Source organism: Lontra canadensis, unplaced genomic scaffold, assembly GCF_010015895.1.
Source record: "Lontra canadensis isolate GAN:19392208 unplaced genomic scaffold, GSC_riverotter_1.0 scaffold17, whole genome shotgun sequence".
Classification (NCBI taxonomy): domain Eukaryota; kingdom Metazoa; phylum Chordata; class Mammalia; order Carnivora; family Mustelidae; genus Lontra; species Lontra canadensis.
In genome coordinates, this window is record NW_022631011.1 from 19,934,079 (window position 1) to 19,952,150 (window position 18,072).

Sequence of the window (18,072 nt, forward strand, 5' to 3'; positions counted from 1 at the left end):
AAATAAATATAAATGTGTATATAATTAAATATAAATATATGAAATAAATATAATATAAATATGGTAAATATAAGTATAAAATAAAAAATTATAACAGCGAATGAATCCTGTCTATTTCAGAAACTTCATTCATCCTATAGTTGGCTGTGGTGTTATATTCTATGGACTTAAACTGAGGAATCTAATTATTATGCATATTCACAAAATACACATGAACTGTAGTAGCTTTTTTTAAAAAAGATTTTATTTATTTATTTGAGAGAGAGAGTGTGTGTGTGAGCAGGGGGAGAAGCAGAGGAGGTTGGGGGAGAGGGAGAAAGAAACTGAAGCAAACTCCCCACTGAGAGCAGAGCCCGACATGGAGCTTGATCCCAGGACCCTGAAATCATGACCTGAGTTGAAACCAAGGGTCCAACCCTTAAACAACTGAGCCACCCAGGTGCCCTGAAATGTAGTAGCTTTTGCGTAACAAACTCATTTAATAGTTTTTTAAAAAAATCTTGTTCATAATGAGCACAAATGCACAAATACATATGCTCTTTTAAGAATATATGTACATTTTAAATAGCTGTGTCTGTATTTATCCAAAACCAAGAGTGGGGGGAGATCTCATTTTGTATACCTTTGTATCCCAGTGCAGAGCCAAATGCCTGTTTGATGAATGAATGGCTCAAACCAACAAGGGGTAGATTTGAATGAGCAAAGAAAGCAATTGATAGTGTTGCCTCAAATAGGCCACTTCTCCCAGGTCTTCCATCATCCGCCTAAACTGTGTGAAGCATAGAATAAATAGCACATTAGCTCAAAGATACATCGTCAAGGGATTGTGCATTATAAAAAGTATACATTGATGACCCACAATAAAATTAATGGAATTGAAAAAAATTCTCTTTTCAGAGGAGACATGCTGAGACTAAACAACTTTGCATAAATGAGATCGATGAGATCAATGAAAATTTGCTGGAGCAACGTTGATTCATTTGCTTTTTGCAGTTTTCAATATCATCAAAAGTTTATTTCATAAGTTGTTTACTTGAAATTCATCACATATTGTCTAATGGAACAATGCAATAAATGCAGATTAGGTTCCTGGGCTATCTCATCTCTTCTCTCTCTCTCTCTCTCTCTCTGTCTTTTTTTTTTTTTTTTTAAGATGAGGTTTGTAGTAAAGGGTCAGGACATACAGTTTGTGAATTTCACAAAGTGCCCAACAACAGGATGAAGGGACAGAAATTCAGCCTGCTTCAGTCAGCCAGTGGAAAGGACAGTGTTTTGGTAGTTTCTCTCTAAGAGGGTACATTTTGTAATTTATCTTCTTGGATGGGATTGTCTTCTGTAATTCTCATAACGATGCCTTTGGTTTGTGCTGTGGGCTGCTTGTGACTGAACAATGAGTCACACAGTGAGTTGTAAGCATTTTTAGATGGGAATTTGAATTCTGAGTCTTCATTAAGGAAGCCAGACTAGCCTTTCTTCAGGATTCACTGCAGGTGCAAGCATTGCTGGTCCTTCCCTGTGTTTCATCAGCACTGGGCATAGAGCCTTCTCGGGCTCCTTCCAGAACAGAAGGATGCACGGGCGGCTGGGAACTCTTGGGAGAGCCAGAAGTTTCCTTCTATCCCAGAGGGTGGCTGAGTAGAAGCTGTGGAAGTCAGAGTCTCTATGAGGGCAGAGGCTTCCTGAAATGCCAGGGTCAAGGTGGGTAGAGTAGCCGTAGACATGAGCTCTTATAGGAACTTTGTAAGTGGCACACTGCAGAAGAAAGAGAGAGAGAGAGAGGAAGAGAGTGTGTGTGTGTGTGTGTGTGTGTGTGCGCGCGCGCTAGAACTTCCCTGGGCACACTGACAGCAAGGGGTCTTCTGTTTAGCAGGCTAAATGCCATGAAAGGGTAGCCAGGAGGTATCTCTAGGGGGCAGGATGGATAGAATTCCATCCATTCACCACTGACGTGAGTGAGGGAGACTCATAGTTTCTCGCGGGCTGTGGTGGGGACCCTATGCCCCCAGAGACTGGAAGATGAGGTGCTAGTAGTTCATTCATCTACATCCTTTATAAGTTTGACTTTTTGAACCCAATGAATTTGTATAGGGAGCAATAGATTCTTAACCATCATAAACCTGGATTTTAAAATGCTATCATTCAATATGCTGTTTTCATTTTGTTCTTTTCTTAATTCTCTGGTACAGAGAGAACCAAAACAGGACAAATGAAACCTCAATTTCACGATATGATGAAGTTCTCCAAACTTAAGAAGACCAAGTCACATTAATTAGAAACCATTTCAATAATTAAAATTTTTTCTTTTTGGAAAACAAGACACTTAGAGCCCAAGTGGATGTGTGATATAGTAACAGTGTTAATCAGTTGAATAATCCACATTAATCAGTCCTGCCTTGAAGTGAAATTATTAATCAGCTTGATGATCTAAGCAATCGTCTGAGGAAATGCATTTGTCTTAGAATTTAAGAAGTGATAATGAAAAAGTTAAAAAAAGAGAAAGAAGCAACAGAATGATATTTTTGTTAGTTTTATTACATTTATTTCAATACCAGCTCTTCTACTGATGTAGAATGACTCTGAACAAATAGTTAAAAATAATTACCCCTCTTAATGGTTTCCTTTTCTCTCCATATAGAGGGAAAGCTGTGTCAGGGTCATGGAAGAACTGCCTCGGGTCCTTTGTCCCTCCCCGCCCCTGCCCCCCCCAGCCCCGAGAATAAAAGTTGGTATCCCCTGAAGACTAATGAAGAGCATAAAAGCTGAGGCTGTAGGGACACTAAATAGGCTTAAACTGAGGCAAGCTGCTGTTGCATTTGGCTATTTCAGCCAAACAAGAGAAAATTAAGAACAAATTCAAAGTAGTTATTGGCCACTTGGCCACTGTGAAGCTTAAAATGAAAAAAGAAAAAAAGAAAGAAAAGAAAAAGAAAAAGAAAAGGTGATTAGTTTGAAGGAAGTGTTCAGGTTTCCCCTGATAATGTGGAAACTAAAGCCTATGGGAAAACTGGCTATCCCATCATAATGAAGCATTCCTGAACTATGTGTATTCTCCTAGTAATCAACAAAACTCTACTGGGGAAGGAATAGAAGATGGCAGTCAGGGAATGTCACCAAAGAAATATTTTCAGAAATTCTCTTATACCAAGTAACAATTGGTTTGGAGCCGTTTTCTTGAAGAATATAGAACCTACCGAAAGCATAGTATAAAATGATGTGTAGAGTATGTAAAGTAGATTATGTCCCATTTTACATGGGACTGGTGGGAGGTCCTTCTAGCTCTCATAGGTTAGGGCTGGAAGGCTTTGCACCAGTTTTTCAGTTTGTCCCCTTCCACTGTCTCCATTTAGATAATGTCATTTGTATTCATAGATTACAGCAAGCATTAACCACTACATAGGGTCAAGCCCATGGCTAAACAATGAGAAAAACCAAGCAAAACAAAATTTGTGAAGTAGGTCTTATTCTTCCAATCTTAGCATCCGTGCTGCAAACTTTAAATCTTAGGCATCTACATCATTGATTTCTCCACAGTGAGACAGTGATTTGTGAATTAAACTTATTTTGCAAGAGAAAATTAAAGAGTATATTCATAGATAAAGCAAAAAAGAACAACAAAAAAGGATGTAGCACCTTAACCCCGCCGTGAAATTTGGGGTTTTGATTTTTGGAGTCCACAATAAAATCTCTGCATCTTTTGATTACTTCTCTCAAAAGGCTGAACATTTTTAGGACACAATTTTCAGTTCATCCTAAAATTTTCTCTTGTGTGGCTCGGCAGATGTGAAAGTTTGAGAAGCTTGGGAAGATCACGTTGAAAGAACCAGCTTATGAGAGATCACAGGGGTGTGGATTTGGTTGATGACACAGACTGTTGAGTCCTTACAGAGAATTGTTTGTCTTCTGTTTTTAGATGGCTTTAATTCCTCCAAATTGCTCCTTGAATAATAGGAGAAAGGCAATTTGAATTTCAGTGACAGATTGGACATAACAGGTTGCAACTATTAGGTCTAATTTTACCATACTGAGAAATAAAATTGCCTAAACATAAACATCGATCACTGATGCAGTAAATTAATTTGTACAGAAAAAGTAGTTTAACTGCAGTGCACATTAAACATAGAAAATTTTCAAAATTACTGCTCTCTGAATTAATTTGTACACTTGTTTACTTGTTAAAAGCGTGCATAAATTCTTTTTTTTTTTTCCTAAGGCTGTGCTGGTTCGAATTGAGTAAGAAAAAAGTGTAAAAAGTGGCAAATATAGAGATGTGGAAGGCATATCACCTGACCAGAATACTGAAAAGAGTATTTTTTTTCGGTTTTTCATTTTTTGTTTTTCAATGCTATTTATAATGTGCTTCATTTTTTAATCTGTCCATCAGAGTACTAGAGATGTGTTCATTCCCCCTCATTATAATGAGATAGATGTGATGTTTTAATAGTCTCGACTTACGTTTGCTAAGAATTGGAGGTGCGGAGCAATTAGAAGGGTTTTATGGTCCAGTTCCTTGGTGAGTTTACATTCAAAGGTGTCCCAGGGCTAGGAGCTGTTAACATTGCATTCCTGAACAATCTGACCCATGAATTTCTTTGTATTTAACCCGTAAGAAAATCGGCGAACATGTTTTCATTGTTACCTGTAATTCTATTATGAGGAATGCATGGCAAAGTTTGGATAGTATCTTTTCAGATTGTTCCATCTGCGGCTGAACTGGAGCTGGCAGTGTGGTGCGGTTTGATACCATCTCCTGCCTACAGTTTTCAAGGACAGTGGTTCGATTCAAATACAATTCTGATAAGTGGCAGGTTTTCACGTCTTTAATGCCTTGACAAGGGCATCACTCTCAGGAGAGGGAGGTGAAACCGTTTGGACGAGGATTCCGTCCCTGCTCCTTTGTGCTGACACACTAAGATAATGGACAATTAAGAGAACCTTCACTGCAGGTGAAAGGATGGGGTTATCACTAATATAAAGGAGCCCATGGGGTGCTGGGGTATGAAGGAGAAGAGGAATGGGAATTTTTAAAAGGAATATAAAACACACAGATGAGACGCCTAATAACTGGTCACATATTGCTCTTTCGCGTGTGATAATGGTGAGTGATTGCAGTATTCACTATTGCTTGCTGTAACTTTTTAAAAAATATCTGGTTCATTGCCTTTGACACAAAGTACTGCAGCAAATCTGCCCCATGCCAGCTCACCTGTCACGGAGGAGGGGAACCCAGGTAAGAAAGGGGTTTGTTTTTGTGGAGTCTGGCTTTTGGACCGCCTTTCATGGGGTTTTGCAAATCGACTGGTGATAATCTAGGGCCATGGTTGTCAACCTTGACTATGCTCCCCAGGGCCCCAACCCTCAAAGAGTCTAGTTTACCTGATCGGGAGAGAGACCGGTATTTTTAAAGGCTCCCTTGGACAATTCCAGTGTGAAGCCAGGATGCCGGCTGTTTCTTCTTCTTTCCTTTCCTTCCTTCCTTCCTTCCTTTCTTTCTTTCTTTCTTTTTTTTTTTTTTTTAGATTTTGTTTATTTATTTGATAGAGAGAGACAGCAAGAGAGGGAACACAAGCAGGAAGAGTGGGAGAGGGAGAAGCAGGCTTCCCATTGAGCGGGGAGCCCGATTTCGGACTTGATCCTAGGACCCCTGGATCATGACCTGAGCCAAAGGCAGATGCTGAACGACTGAGCTACCCAGGCTCCCTTTTTGTTTCTGTTTCCCCTCCCCACACCGTATGTATTCGAACTTCCTCCTTCTGCGATATTGCGTGTAAATGACCTACAGTGTGGAGAGAGTCACCCCAACATGAGGGCTCCCATAAAGGCATGTTTGTAAGCCTCATTATTTAGGGTCACTAGGCAATAGAGTAGCAGCAACTTTGTACCTAGACTTCTTAATCTATAGGGGTAGATATCCTGTGTGCATGTGAATCACAGGGGAAAATTTCTCATACCACTTAGCACTAATACAAGTGAGACAGTCCTGAATATTTCTAAACTGAGTGTGGGTTAACTGATTTTTTTTTTTTTTTGCTTAAACTTTCATTTGTCTTCAAGAGCCCCAAACGACAATAGAGTGCAAGGCTTCTGATAAGTATGGGTTCTCCTCAGCCTGAAGAGATGTGTGTGATAAGATAAGATAGCTTGAAAAAAAAGAGAGAGAGAGTGCAAGAGAGCGAGAGCTTGAGGGAAAGGGATGGGAGGAGAGGGAGAGAGAAAGTATGTTAACTGCTTTGACTGCAAAATACCCGCTGGTAGCCAGAGATAAGATACCTTGAACTACTCAGAAGACCTTAAACAGGATGTAAATGAAGCCAATAAAAATCATTTGAGATCAAGCCACTTTTCTACTCCCCTCCTACTTCCAGCCCTGACAGCAGAAGGCTTAATTTACTGGATGGCAGACCACAGTTTTGTGTAGAGCCCAGGAAGTTGCAGGAGACTGAGAGGAGCCAGCTCAAAAAAAAAAAAAAAAAAAAAGAAAGAAAGAAAGAAAGAAAAAGAAGAAAGAAAAAAAAGAAAAAGATATCTGCGGTTTCTAGAGAGGTCCAAATTTAAGGCATTTAATCAGCCATTCTAGCAATGCCTTCCTGAGTGGAAAAAGAAAGTATTGCTGATTATCGGAAGCTCCTTTCCCCTTTCATGGATTCGTTTGCTTTGCATTTGTTAGGACAGTCTTCTGTGGGTGAAGTGGTTCACAGGTGAGCTGTGTTTCGTGGCGTGTTGATATTTCTCATCTGGTTAATGTGGCTTGAAGGGAATTATCAACCACAGTTTAAGATGTGGACTTTTCCAGGTGCACATTTGAAACAAGCTGTTTCACACTCACAACTCTGTATCAGAATCATGCAACACCCAGCTTTTAGGTACTTGGAACTTTGTAACTTCAAAATGGTTGCTGTCTTTTTTCTAGAAATATACAAGCTATTGCCAACAACACTTCTACAGAGATGAAGTAACTTATGGGAGCTAATTGGACATTACACTTGGAAAGACTGGAAGCTGGGTGTCCTGCTGAAAGTGGGAGGGGCAACTGTTAAGGGATGGGAAGGCAAAGGAGATAATGAGGTCTTCTTTTTGTAAAATCTGCTGCTTGGAAGAGCTGGGATTCCGTGTAGTCTTTGAATAAGGGAGAGAAAGTCCACCACCAACAGTATTCTAGTGCAGAGCAGCAAATACGGAAAAGGCAAGCAGAGTGTGGCAGACTTTAAGCGGGGGACTGAAATGATTTAGAGGAAATAAAAGATTCTAGAGTGGTTTTCAGACATGGGAGTGCAAGGGAAGCACCCTGAAGCTTGCTAAAAATGGGGATTTCTGGGCCCCATCCCCAGAAGTTCAGGCTTGATAGGCACTGGAGGGTGGGGGGGTAGAACCTGGGAGTCTGCATCTTTAGCAGACTGTTCGACTGATTGGGGAGCAGGGGATGGTGGATGATACTAAGAAACACTGCCCTGTGTCATCTGGTTGAAGCAGAGGGTCAGGCTTTGGTTTTGTTGTGTAGAGTCTTGGGAGCTACAATAGTCATTATGGAAGGACAGCCTAGGGGAAGGTGAGAAGGAGCCTTTGTTGTATCCCTCTTTGGGATGAAGGGTAGGGAATGCATCTCAAGGGACAGAGCACGAGGAAGGGGAAGCTGACTACAGCTCTAGTTTGATGGAAACTTTCCTTCTGGTCTTCGTCGCCATACGAGGAAGGGGAAGCTGACTACAGCTCTAGTTTGATGGAAACTTTCCTTCTGGTCTTCGTCGCCATACTTGTCCTGACTGAGCCACCCCCGCTTGGAGGAGAGGATAGAAAGAAGAGAGAGAAGGAGGGAGACCCACCGTTACAGAGAACTGGAGGACTGTGTGTGTGTGTGTGTGTGTAAAGATTTCTAGCCCATAGCCAGAAGCGAAATTAAATTAAGAAACACGCTGTCCTGACTTGTCAACAGCAGGTCATGGTTTCATAGCAGTATTGGGTGGTTTTGTTGTCCTCTGTATATATGTATACAAACATGTCAACTACCATGAATTAGTTTTGTAAAGGAAAAAAACAATGAAGTCTTTAATAAAAGAAAATGAGCAGTTTTAAGTCCATTCATTTACCCATTCAAAACTAGGTGACTCGGTGGCATTGGAAGCTGATGTTTTAGCAGGGAGGGTTAGGGAAGGGTATACTCGGAGAGTTTTCTCACGCATGGACCAAGCTACTTGCCTTGGCACGGGCCTCAGGGTCAGGTTTTAGTTCTACTGTCACCTGCTACTGTTAGTGCGAGATTGTGACATGGTCCTCACCCTCACTGACCTGTATGCTCACCGGTAAAATCCATACTGTTTTTTTTTTTTTTCCCTGAAGGTTAGGACTTCACACAGATCTTCCATCTTATGTTTCATACATATGAAAAGTTAGGAATGACAGCCCTGACTTTCTTTACTCTGTGTAGGCGTCAATCAAATTCGCTTATTTTCTTTCCTTTGATCCCTCAAGTCAGACCCAGAGGTGTTCATAACCCAGGCCAAACAATATCGGGTCATCTTCAGAGGAAAAAGCAGAGATCAGATGTGGGAGGAGGCTTGCTAAAGATTCAGAAACCAGCACTTTCTAACAGACAGCACTGAGTCAGTCAGCATCCCAGAACTGCGCTAGCATGTTTTTAAAAAGTCTCCAAGTATTCAAAACATGCTTTTGCAAGGGCCACACCAATAAGACTTGGACACATCCAGATGTGTGTTTCTCTCCATATCGCCCTCTTCAATGGCAAAAACATTGTCCTAAATTTCTTCATGAAAATTATGATTCAGAATTGGTACATTTCACCTGAGGACTAAGCAGATACATATCAAATCCCTTATTAGCTGACTCAAATTTCTTAATTTACTCTTGTTTAAATCGTATTAGCACATTAAGTTTTCAGTGGAATTTTATACTCTAGCTTGTGTCCTGGATGTTGGGTGCTGAAGGAATAGATGTCTACATGTCATCGTGAAACAGGCACAGAGGGGGGGTCTCCCACTGGTCCTCCTGACTCCAGCCAGCTTTATTACTTGTCTTGTTACTATGGCCGTGCTGCCTTGGATTCTTCTACATTGTTTTGTTGTGTTAAAATTACCTTGGATGTAGACAAAATGAAGTAGGAATAAGGAATTATCATGAGGTTTGTGAGGCATGACTTTGTCACAAGTTTTGCAGTATTTAGCAAGACACTTCATCTCAGTTGTATTAAATATTGAATTTAATAAAATTTAATAAAAATGTTATAATTATATGTAACAGATATTAATCATAAAAAGATAGCATCATAAAGATGTCCCTTAATGAAGTGTTTCAGTAAGACATGATTTTGCATTGACTCATGTTAAGTGGCAAATTACTATTTGTAATGAGAAATAACAAAAATATTTCAAAAATTACTTTGGCAAAAATAGTCTATTCTGAACATTTTAGTCAGTTCTGCATAAACACACACACACACACAATACCACAGTTTTGACTGGGTTTTTCTCCCATAAATGAATTACCATGACCATTAACAAGGAAGAAAAAAGAAAGGTTGCACTGGTTTGGATTTTATTTTTCTATTTATTCTCTGGTAGAGTTTCAAGGGAAGAGTAAACTGAACCAAAAGTGAGAAATAGAAAATAAAGGGAGAGTAAGTTACCTGAAAAATCCACTATATTGGTAATCAGTCTTATTTTCAGGATTGCCTCTTGCAAATTTTGCCTAATTAAGTAAGTGAAAGGAAAAAGAAACTATGTGACTAAGCATTTGATATTGTATGATCTGTGTAGAAATATTTTGTTATACCCTAGTTAGAGTCATTTTAAGAAAATAGTTTTGTCCTGTACAGTTTACCAAACATTATCTCACTTGAAATAAAGGACTCTTTATATCATATGGTTTACCTGGGATTTGACCACATTTTTCAATTTTAGTTTTACTATTTAAGTGTTAATGTAAAAGTTAACAGTTCTGTTAAACACCATGAAACTCTACCCTGGGAGGGCATGTTGGTGATTTCTCCTCCTGTAGATCTCTTCCTATGCACAAAGTCTCAAAGACAGTCCAGCATCCCCCAGTTTATTAATATCAACACCATATGTAACCTCCCCATACAATGCATCAGCATTGACTGAGGAGTAGACAACACAAGCCACTTAGAGTTGCTGGTGTAGGGTGGTGAGCTAGGTGCACTCACCAGCTCTGTGAGAGCACTGGGTTTTATACCCCAGCCTGACAACCTGGCATGATTCAAGGTCTGTGCCTTGAAATTAAAAAAAACAAAAACAAAAACGATTGCTTGTCCCAGAACTGAGGGGTCCATATCATATTTTAGACAAATGAATATCATAATCAAGAATACTGAGGTCCATTGTATTGTAATATGTCAAATAGACACAGATAATAGATAATTGTAATATTTCCCCCTAAACTTTGTAACAGTTTTTTCTATATTAGCATACCATATTTATCACTTTACTGCACAATGAACCCACAGGGGGTGCTAATTGGTCATTAATTAAATTTTAGCCTTTCAACACTTTTGTATTCTCCAGTGGCTTTATCCGCAATGAAGTATATAGTGTGGCCTTTTTAAACTGCTGGAAATTCATGTCAGCTTTACTGTGCTGTGGATATAATATGGGTGAAATTCAGCCCGAGTGAACATCCTTGCAGGACCATTATAATTCCTTGTGAGCAAAAGCTTACTAACATTGGACCAAAGCCTACACGCTGGAAAAATAGTAATGTAGATTTTAATATGACAAAACATTCCAATAGACTGGATTCCTCTTGGAAAGAGAATCTGAGTGCTTTGAAAACTCTAGTGGGTTATGGCAGTTCTTCAAAAAACCACTAATGCCGTGGAATGAACTTTCTGAGGCCCGTCATTCACTAACAAAAATATTTTCAAAGTTAGTTTTCTTAGTGGAAGAATCCCTTTTGCCTTATACTCCCCCAGTGAAGCAGTTAATGTAGAATTATTAATGATTAGCATGGTACCACTGAGAAATTTGCTGGGAATTCCAGAAGGTGTGGATTAAAAAAAAAAAAAAAAGTTTAACAGGTATATTTCACACTAGGGCAAAGGATATTGAAGCAAAATAGAATTTGCCTCCAGAAATTTCTAAACAAGTGAAATAATGTGAAATATAGAGCTGGTGTCCGACCCATGTAGTGTGGCTTCAAGATTTTGAATGTAGGCCATTCTGTTATGGTGTTTTACTTTGGTGATGAGTTCATCACAACCTCCCGGTATATGCAGCTATTAAGGAATAGCTACTGCACATTGAACTTTCCAGATAACTATAATAGCATTCAGAAGATGTTTTTTTGGGGGGTATTTTTGTTTATTTTTTGCTTTTAAGAAAAAGTACCCCTTTTATTTACAGGATTTACCTTTACAAGTATTAGGATTTCAGGGTTGTCTGGGTGGCTTAATGGGTTGAGCATCCTCAGCTCAGGTCATGATTTCAGGGTTCTGGGATCGAGCCCCATGTCGGGCTCCCTGCTCAGGGGGAGTCTGCTTGAAATTCTCTCTCTCCCTCTGCCCTTCCCCTGCTCTCTCTCTCTCTCTCTCTTTCTAAAACACATAAATAAATCTTTAAAAAAATAGAAGTAGTAGAATTTCAATATGAAAAAAGCATCAACTAAATTATAGTTAATTTGTTTTCCTTTGTGCTGTTTTCACATTTTTCAGTTATAACCTAAAGGTAACTTTGACTTTCATGGTAGTAGTAGCAATTTGGTACGTTTTGATGTTGTAAAGATTCAGAAAGCTCTTTTTATACAATGTCCTGTTTGATTCTTATAATATTAATTATGAGACAGGCTGACATTTTTCTGGCATTATATAGATAAGGAAGCCAAAACTTAAAAGAAAATAAGGAATTTCTAGAGTGCATAAGCTAATAACAGACTCAAACACATAGTAGGTGCTTTAAAAATGCTGGTTAAATGAATGAATGAACAAAATAAGCAATGAAAAATTGCCTCAAATTCTTTGTGGTGTGAGGTCTGGTGTAAACACAAGACCAGAAAGTAACGACAACATACCTTCTAACCTGAAACAGTAGAGATGAAAAGAAAAGAGAGCTTGGGAAATTCACCATGATGATGTCTGTCATTATTCAAGGAAAGAGAAACATGTTAAATAATGTAGAAGGCTCTCCTTTGCAGCGCCGTACACAGATGCGTAATACACAATTGCCAATTATTGGATGCCAAGAGGTTGACGCTTATCATTAGTTATATATATTTTTAAGTGAGCCAAAAGATAGAAAAAGTAAAGCGGTCCTCACCCCCCACATAAATCGAAACCCCTTTCCTTCTGTCTGGCTTCAGAAACACATCTCAGTTTCCGTGAGGGAGATGATGACTGTTCTTTAACTAGTTGTGCGTCAGCTTTTTCCTCTGATTTGAGAGGTGGAGTTAAGTGTGAGCTGCTTAAGAATGCACTGTTTTCTGTTTAATTTGGCTGCGGAAGATGGAATTCATTGAGCTCCGTCTGTTCAAGTGAACTTTAAGCAACAGTAAGCAAAACATTTGTACTTCTCTCTGCACACAAAATAGAAATGTGTCTGGCGAAAGAGACAGCGTGGATATGAAGACCCATGGAGGGCAGTGGAGGGGTGATAACAACTTCTTATCTCTTATGTTGGCGCATCCGAAGCGTTAAAGGATTGTTGGGGAGAGTGAGCTTCTTTTTTCTGGTTGAGAGTGAGCTCTGATAACTGGAATTCCTCTTCATACTGTGGTAAAAAATGTACGCCACCAATTCCTCCTCCCCACAGCTGCTATCATTAGTAGGTGACCACTCTTTTTCCTCGTAACCTAACCGTTACTGCATTTAATTGGCCCTTCTAGAACAATTTGGAACATTACAGAATTTAAAAGCATCTGTGAATTATAAATAATTTTAAAGTTTACATTTCTCTTTTGAACACCCCGTAAAGAGTATACATTTTCAAGTAGTTAAATAAGTTTTATGACAAAGAAGTGAATTTCATGTGGAGCTGTTGATTTTTGCAAAAAGTATGAAAGTTATATCATTAAAATTGCAGCTTTTCTAAAACTGTTGACATTTCTATTGAGAATGAAAGGAAGCAATTGTGTAATAATGCGTAATGGTTTATTCAGAACGACCGTATCCTTTAGCCCTCGAAAACCATTGCTTTAAAAATGTATTGTGTAATTTGGTTAGACGGTTTTACATATGGTGATGTAAAATTGTTACTGTGATAGCAACAGGTTAACACAAGAAATATCTCCGTCTCCTCTGTGAAGTGAAGACACTGTTCTCTTTGAGTGGTGCCTAGCTTCTTTTCGTCTTTGTGCACAACTACGTATTCCCCTCGGGATTCTCCTTTTCTTTTAAGGTGGCTCGGGTAATTAATGAATGAAAAAAGGACTATGAACTCTTTTTAATATGAGAGTTCAGAACTGCTCTTACAGGGCCCGTGCTGGCAGAAATAATCATTTTAAGCTGGTGGAGGAAATAACCTGGAAATCTGCTTGGGTCTTGTGTTTTAACTTATTGTTCTACACTTGAAAGATCATCTTCTAAATGAACTTATTTTGATGTTAAGTAATGCAATGACTGTATTGCTAGTGTTGAGAGGTACTTTGAAAATTATATACTTGGCTTCAGAATTACAGAGCAAAACACTTGTTCCAAGGTTATCTGTCTGTAAAGACCCAAGATTATATCTTATGTATGATAATTTAATACTCGGAACAAAGTCAGCCTGGATTTATGGTCCATTAATTTTTAGATATCACCAGCTATCTATATTTTATTTTCGTGATGACAGAATGTACAACGCTTAAGGCACTGTAGGTTTCCATGGGGCTGATCCTGAAAGCTCATCTTCCAGTGGTTTCATTAAAGGAAAGAACATGTTAAAATATGTTTACACTAAACACCGAGACTCTTACATGTGGAAACATAAGTGCATGCCACACATGTAAATCCTTTTGTTTACTTATTCGGCTTTCCTTCCAGGGATGATAGGTGCCCCAGAAACATTCGCTCATCTCTGGAACACCCCAGAGGGGATGGAGCAAGAATTATTGTATTCATTTTGCAGGTGAGGTACCTAGGTAGGGCCAGATTAAATGACTTGGCCAGGTCACTCTCTAAGTCAGTAATGAAGCTAGAAATAAAACTCCAGACTCTTGACTTTTCCTTCTCATTCTGAGTCATCACACTCCTGAAAACAGAGGCAGCAGACCTGTCCGTATTTGTACTTTTCCTCACTTAAAAAGTAACCATAGATGTAAATCCTGTCCCTGTTAAGGAACCTTGCTGTGTGGCACTTGCACACACGATACTGAGTCCCCAAAGGGCAGTTTAGAGAGTACCCTGCGGTTGCAGTGAATGAGCTCAGGTTGCAAAAGGATATCAGTAAGCCAGCTTCTCAAGGGCCCAGCCGTGTGAAGAACGAAAAATGTCAGAAGTTTCCATAACTTTGGAGCTCTGGATAATTTCTTTAACATCTACAGTGATTCCCTCCACCTTATTTTACTTTCTCCTTAATAATTTCAGGCGGCCTATATTGTGAGAGTCAACATTCTGAAAGGCACGCTCCCTGCCCTCAACACGCGCTCAATGGTGCAAAATAAACATTGGCAACCTCCAAACCTTTCTGCACATCCTCTCTTCCTACTTCTTTGATCTTATTACTGCTATTATTATTTTTATTTTTATCGGCGACTTCAGTTTGGCTCGAAAGCCAAAAAGAGTGGCCAGGACCCTTAGCCTTTCTCTGCCGGCGGGTCGGGTCCCTGATTGGCAACCGATGCGCCCTTCTGGGGGTGCACTCGTCTGTTCATCCCCAGTAGCCAGGATAACATCACACCCAGTTTTTGCCGTCTCCTCCCCAGGCCGGCACACAGGGGGCCAGTGGCTTATATCACAAAGGTACTTTGTGCTCTGTGGAACACCTTCTCCTAGACTTCACTTTTTTGTTCGTGAGCGCTTTTCCCCGTAAATATGACCGAACAGGTGTTGCTCCGCCGCTAACTGAGTTTCCAGCTGTCCTCCTCTGACACAGACCCGCCGAAATCTGTCGTTTGGTCCTTTTCGGCAGACTGGAGAACCATCAAGCCTGAGATGGAGGTCTTCCTTGCAGGATATGGTCGTTTTGTTGCCAGAAGATGGTCGGGAAAGCCTGGCTGGCTAACAAAGACAGGCCTTCAGCGGCTGGGTGTAGTTCCAGTCCTGCATCCCCTTTGGCAGGAGCACAGAGGCTGCTGCAGTGTGGCCAGCCAGCAAAATTAGGAAATAAGGACCTCTTTTATTTACTCAGGCTGCTGAATCATGGGCATTCCTGTCTGCTTGGAGAAAAGTCAGGCGGCTCTACTTTCCACTGAAAGTCTCAGGAGTGTTGGAGACTTTCATCTCGCAGTGTTCACACACTTGTTTTAATGTGCTTTATGGAAATGGCGAAACTCAGCAAGTACAGTTGCTGTAGAAAAACATCTGCACTAACTATGCACACACATTTGCATCTTTAAATAGACTTTTAGGCTGGGGAGCTGGTTTCCAGCAAAGTTGTTTCTTTTCTTTTCTTTCTTTCTTTTCTTTTCTTTCTTTTTTTTTTTTTTTTTTTTCCGTCTCCTGGCTGTAAGAGCTACAGTTCTCTGAGAGTCACCTAGTGTGAAGTGACTGATTCCAAAAATTAAAATGTAACATGGACATGTTAAGTACTTCACATTGAAATGCAGAAAAACTGCCATTGGGCCAGCAGAAAGACATTCCTGTAAGTAGCACTTAGTCAGTGCTGAGGGGAAAAAGAGAGTTTGAGTTGATTCAGAAACCAGCCCTGGAAGAATCCTCCATAGTTTTCTCCCATGTGAAAAAAAGAACGTGAAATTGTTCAAATCTGTATTAGCCATCTAAACATGGTTTGCGTGGTGGCTGCCAGAAAGTTGAAGTTCCTGGAGACGGGCAGCTTTCTAGACTTAGGCAGACCTCAGAGAATACTGGCCACACCACCACCACCACCACAGAAGTCTTGGGAGACCGATACCCTTGGAGCCAGGACCAACCCCACTGGGAGTTTTGTCACTGAGTGCCTTGTGTGTCCCTGCGAGCACACATCCGTTTATAGTACTAGCAAATGAGGGTTTTTTTTTGTTTTGTTTTGTTTTTTACCATTTAGATTTTAAAATAGAAATCAGCCTTTCATGAAACCTTTATTTATTTTTCTAAAAGTAGCGTTGCCTGCTTAGATTTTTCACCCTGCTTCGTCTGTTCCAAGCCCCAGCCCAAGCCTTCCGAATCCTGTACTCTCTTTTCATGTCTTTCGGTTACAAAGACACATCATCTGTGATTTTCACTTTCTTTTCCCCCAAGACCAAATAACAGGGGTCGGAGAGAGGGAAAAGAAGGTTTCCAGCTCCCTTGAAGCCTGGTTGAGTAAAAACTTGATCCTAACCCTCAGCTCACTTGACATGTTGAAATTTACAAGCTTAAGAGAACAGTTATGTAATAAGTAGAGTCAGGCATGGCCACGGACAAGAACCTGATTTAAGAGTGGTATCAGGGATTGCACAGTATTTATAATGGTCGGTTGCTCTGTAATTTTTTGTACATTTGTGTAACAGTATATCATGCCTGGACGCAACCTGCATTTTAATAATAGGTTCACTTGCTAAATTTTTAGGGTCAGTAGTTATTTTCTTCGAGTCTAGATTCATGATAAATTCTGATTCACTGTTTTCCCAACTGTACCAATGAGACGATGTGTTTGAAAATATTTTTCAGTGAAACAATAGGATATAAGAGAAGATGTGAACTATATTAGATTTTTGACCTAGAATGCTGAGCAAATTTAATAAATAGCAATTTTTTCACTTAAAGGAAATATTTTAAAACTTTGGTTTGTTTTAGGGACACCGTCCTTAGGCGCCTCATAGTTTTTTAAAAGGGAAGCTAGAATCACCATTGAGGGGTTTTTTTTGGTTTTGTTTTGTTTTAAAATTTTAAAAATCGTTTTTCTATCTGATGGTTGATGGTGAGTTGAGCTTGTCTGTCTAGGTTCTTCCTTCGTACTCACCTTTAAATTTAAATCAAAGCCACAACTATTAGATCCTTTTTTATGCTGGAAACATGTTGGGTTACAGACTCATATAAATGAGGATGTAAAATCATGCGATTTTCAACTTGTATTGCAAAGCTTTGTTGCAGTGGGCAGGGATCCAGGAATGGTGTTTGGTTGTTTTCTCAGAGTTAGATGGTTGCCATCTGGCATTGATAGTGAGATGGTGTTGTCATCAGTTTCTAGATGCAGGAAAGGAATGATCCTCATCTGTTTCCTGTGGATAAGCAAGAGGCTGATAATCTAGTAAAATCTTGTTACCTTAAAGAAAGCAGACGTGGAATTTGTTTACATAATGCTTGCCAGTTTCTACTTTTATGTTAATAATATAGCTTGCTAGTGAACTTGAGCTTTGAAGAATTTAAAAACTTACTTGATCACATTCTAATCGGATTTTATTAGAATATCCTAATAATATTCTAATTGAACCTATTATCCTAATAGGATCACTGTGTCCACCAGCTTCACTTGATGGTCTTTACTCATCTGCATTTCTGAAAAATCTTACTCTTTTGGAGAGTGAAAAGTTTCTTCTCGCCTTGAATGATAGATTGTTTTGAAAAGCAAAAAAGAGGTTTAATAACCTACTTGAGAAGGTCTTATTTTCCACTCGGATGTTAAGAAAGCAACAGGGATAGGAGTGCATGTTTGCCAAGAACATAGTTAAAAAACACCCAATATAAGGTAGAGTTACTTTATGGATAACTTGCTAAGGTTATATCTGGCTTTCAGTCTTGTTTGTCTTCTCTTTGTTACTCATAAATCTTTCAGCATTTACCATAATCATTTATCACTTTTCCTGTTTCCAGTTTTTCACAAGTCGCTTTGTCTCTGCTCACCTCAAAGTGCAGGTCCTGTTTGGCTAAGGAAGTTCATGCCGCTGAAACTTTTGCAAAAGGAAGAAATGGTGGGCCACCTCTTGAACTTTCCAAACAAAATACACTATTACAATCTGGCCCTTGTGAAACTCTCATTTTTTCTTGATCCTGGCTGA

General features: G+C 39.5%; 1 protein-coding gene across 4 annotated transcripts in view; it reads left to right on the forward strand.

Annotated features, from left to right (window-relative positions):
• Positions 1–18,072, forward strand: part of ZNF521 (zinc finger protein 521) — a 273,940-nt gene that overhangs the window by 95,015 nt on the left and 160,853 nt on the right. The gene's annotated exons all lie outside the window — the stretch shown is intronic.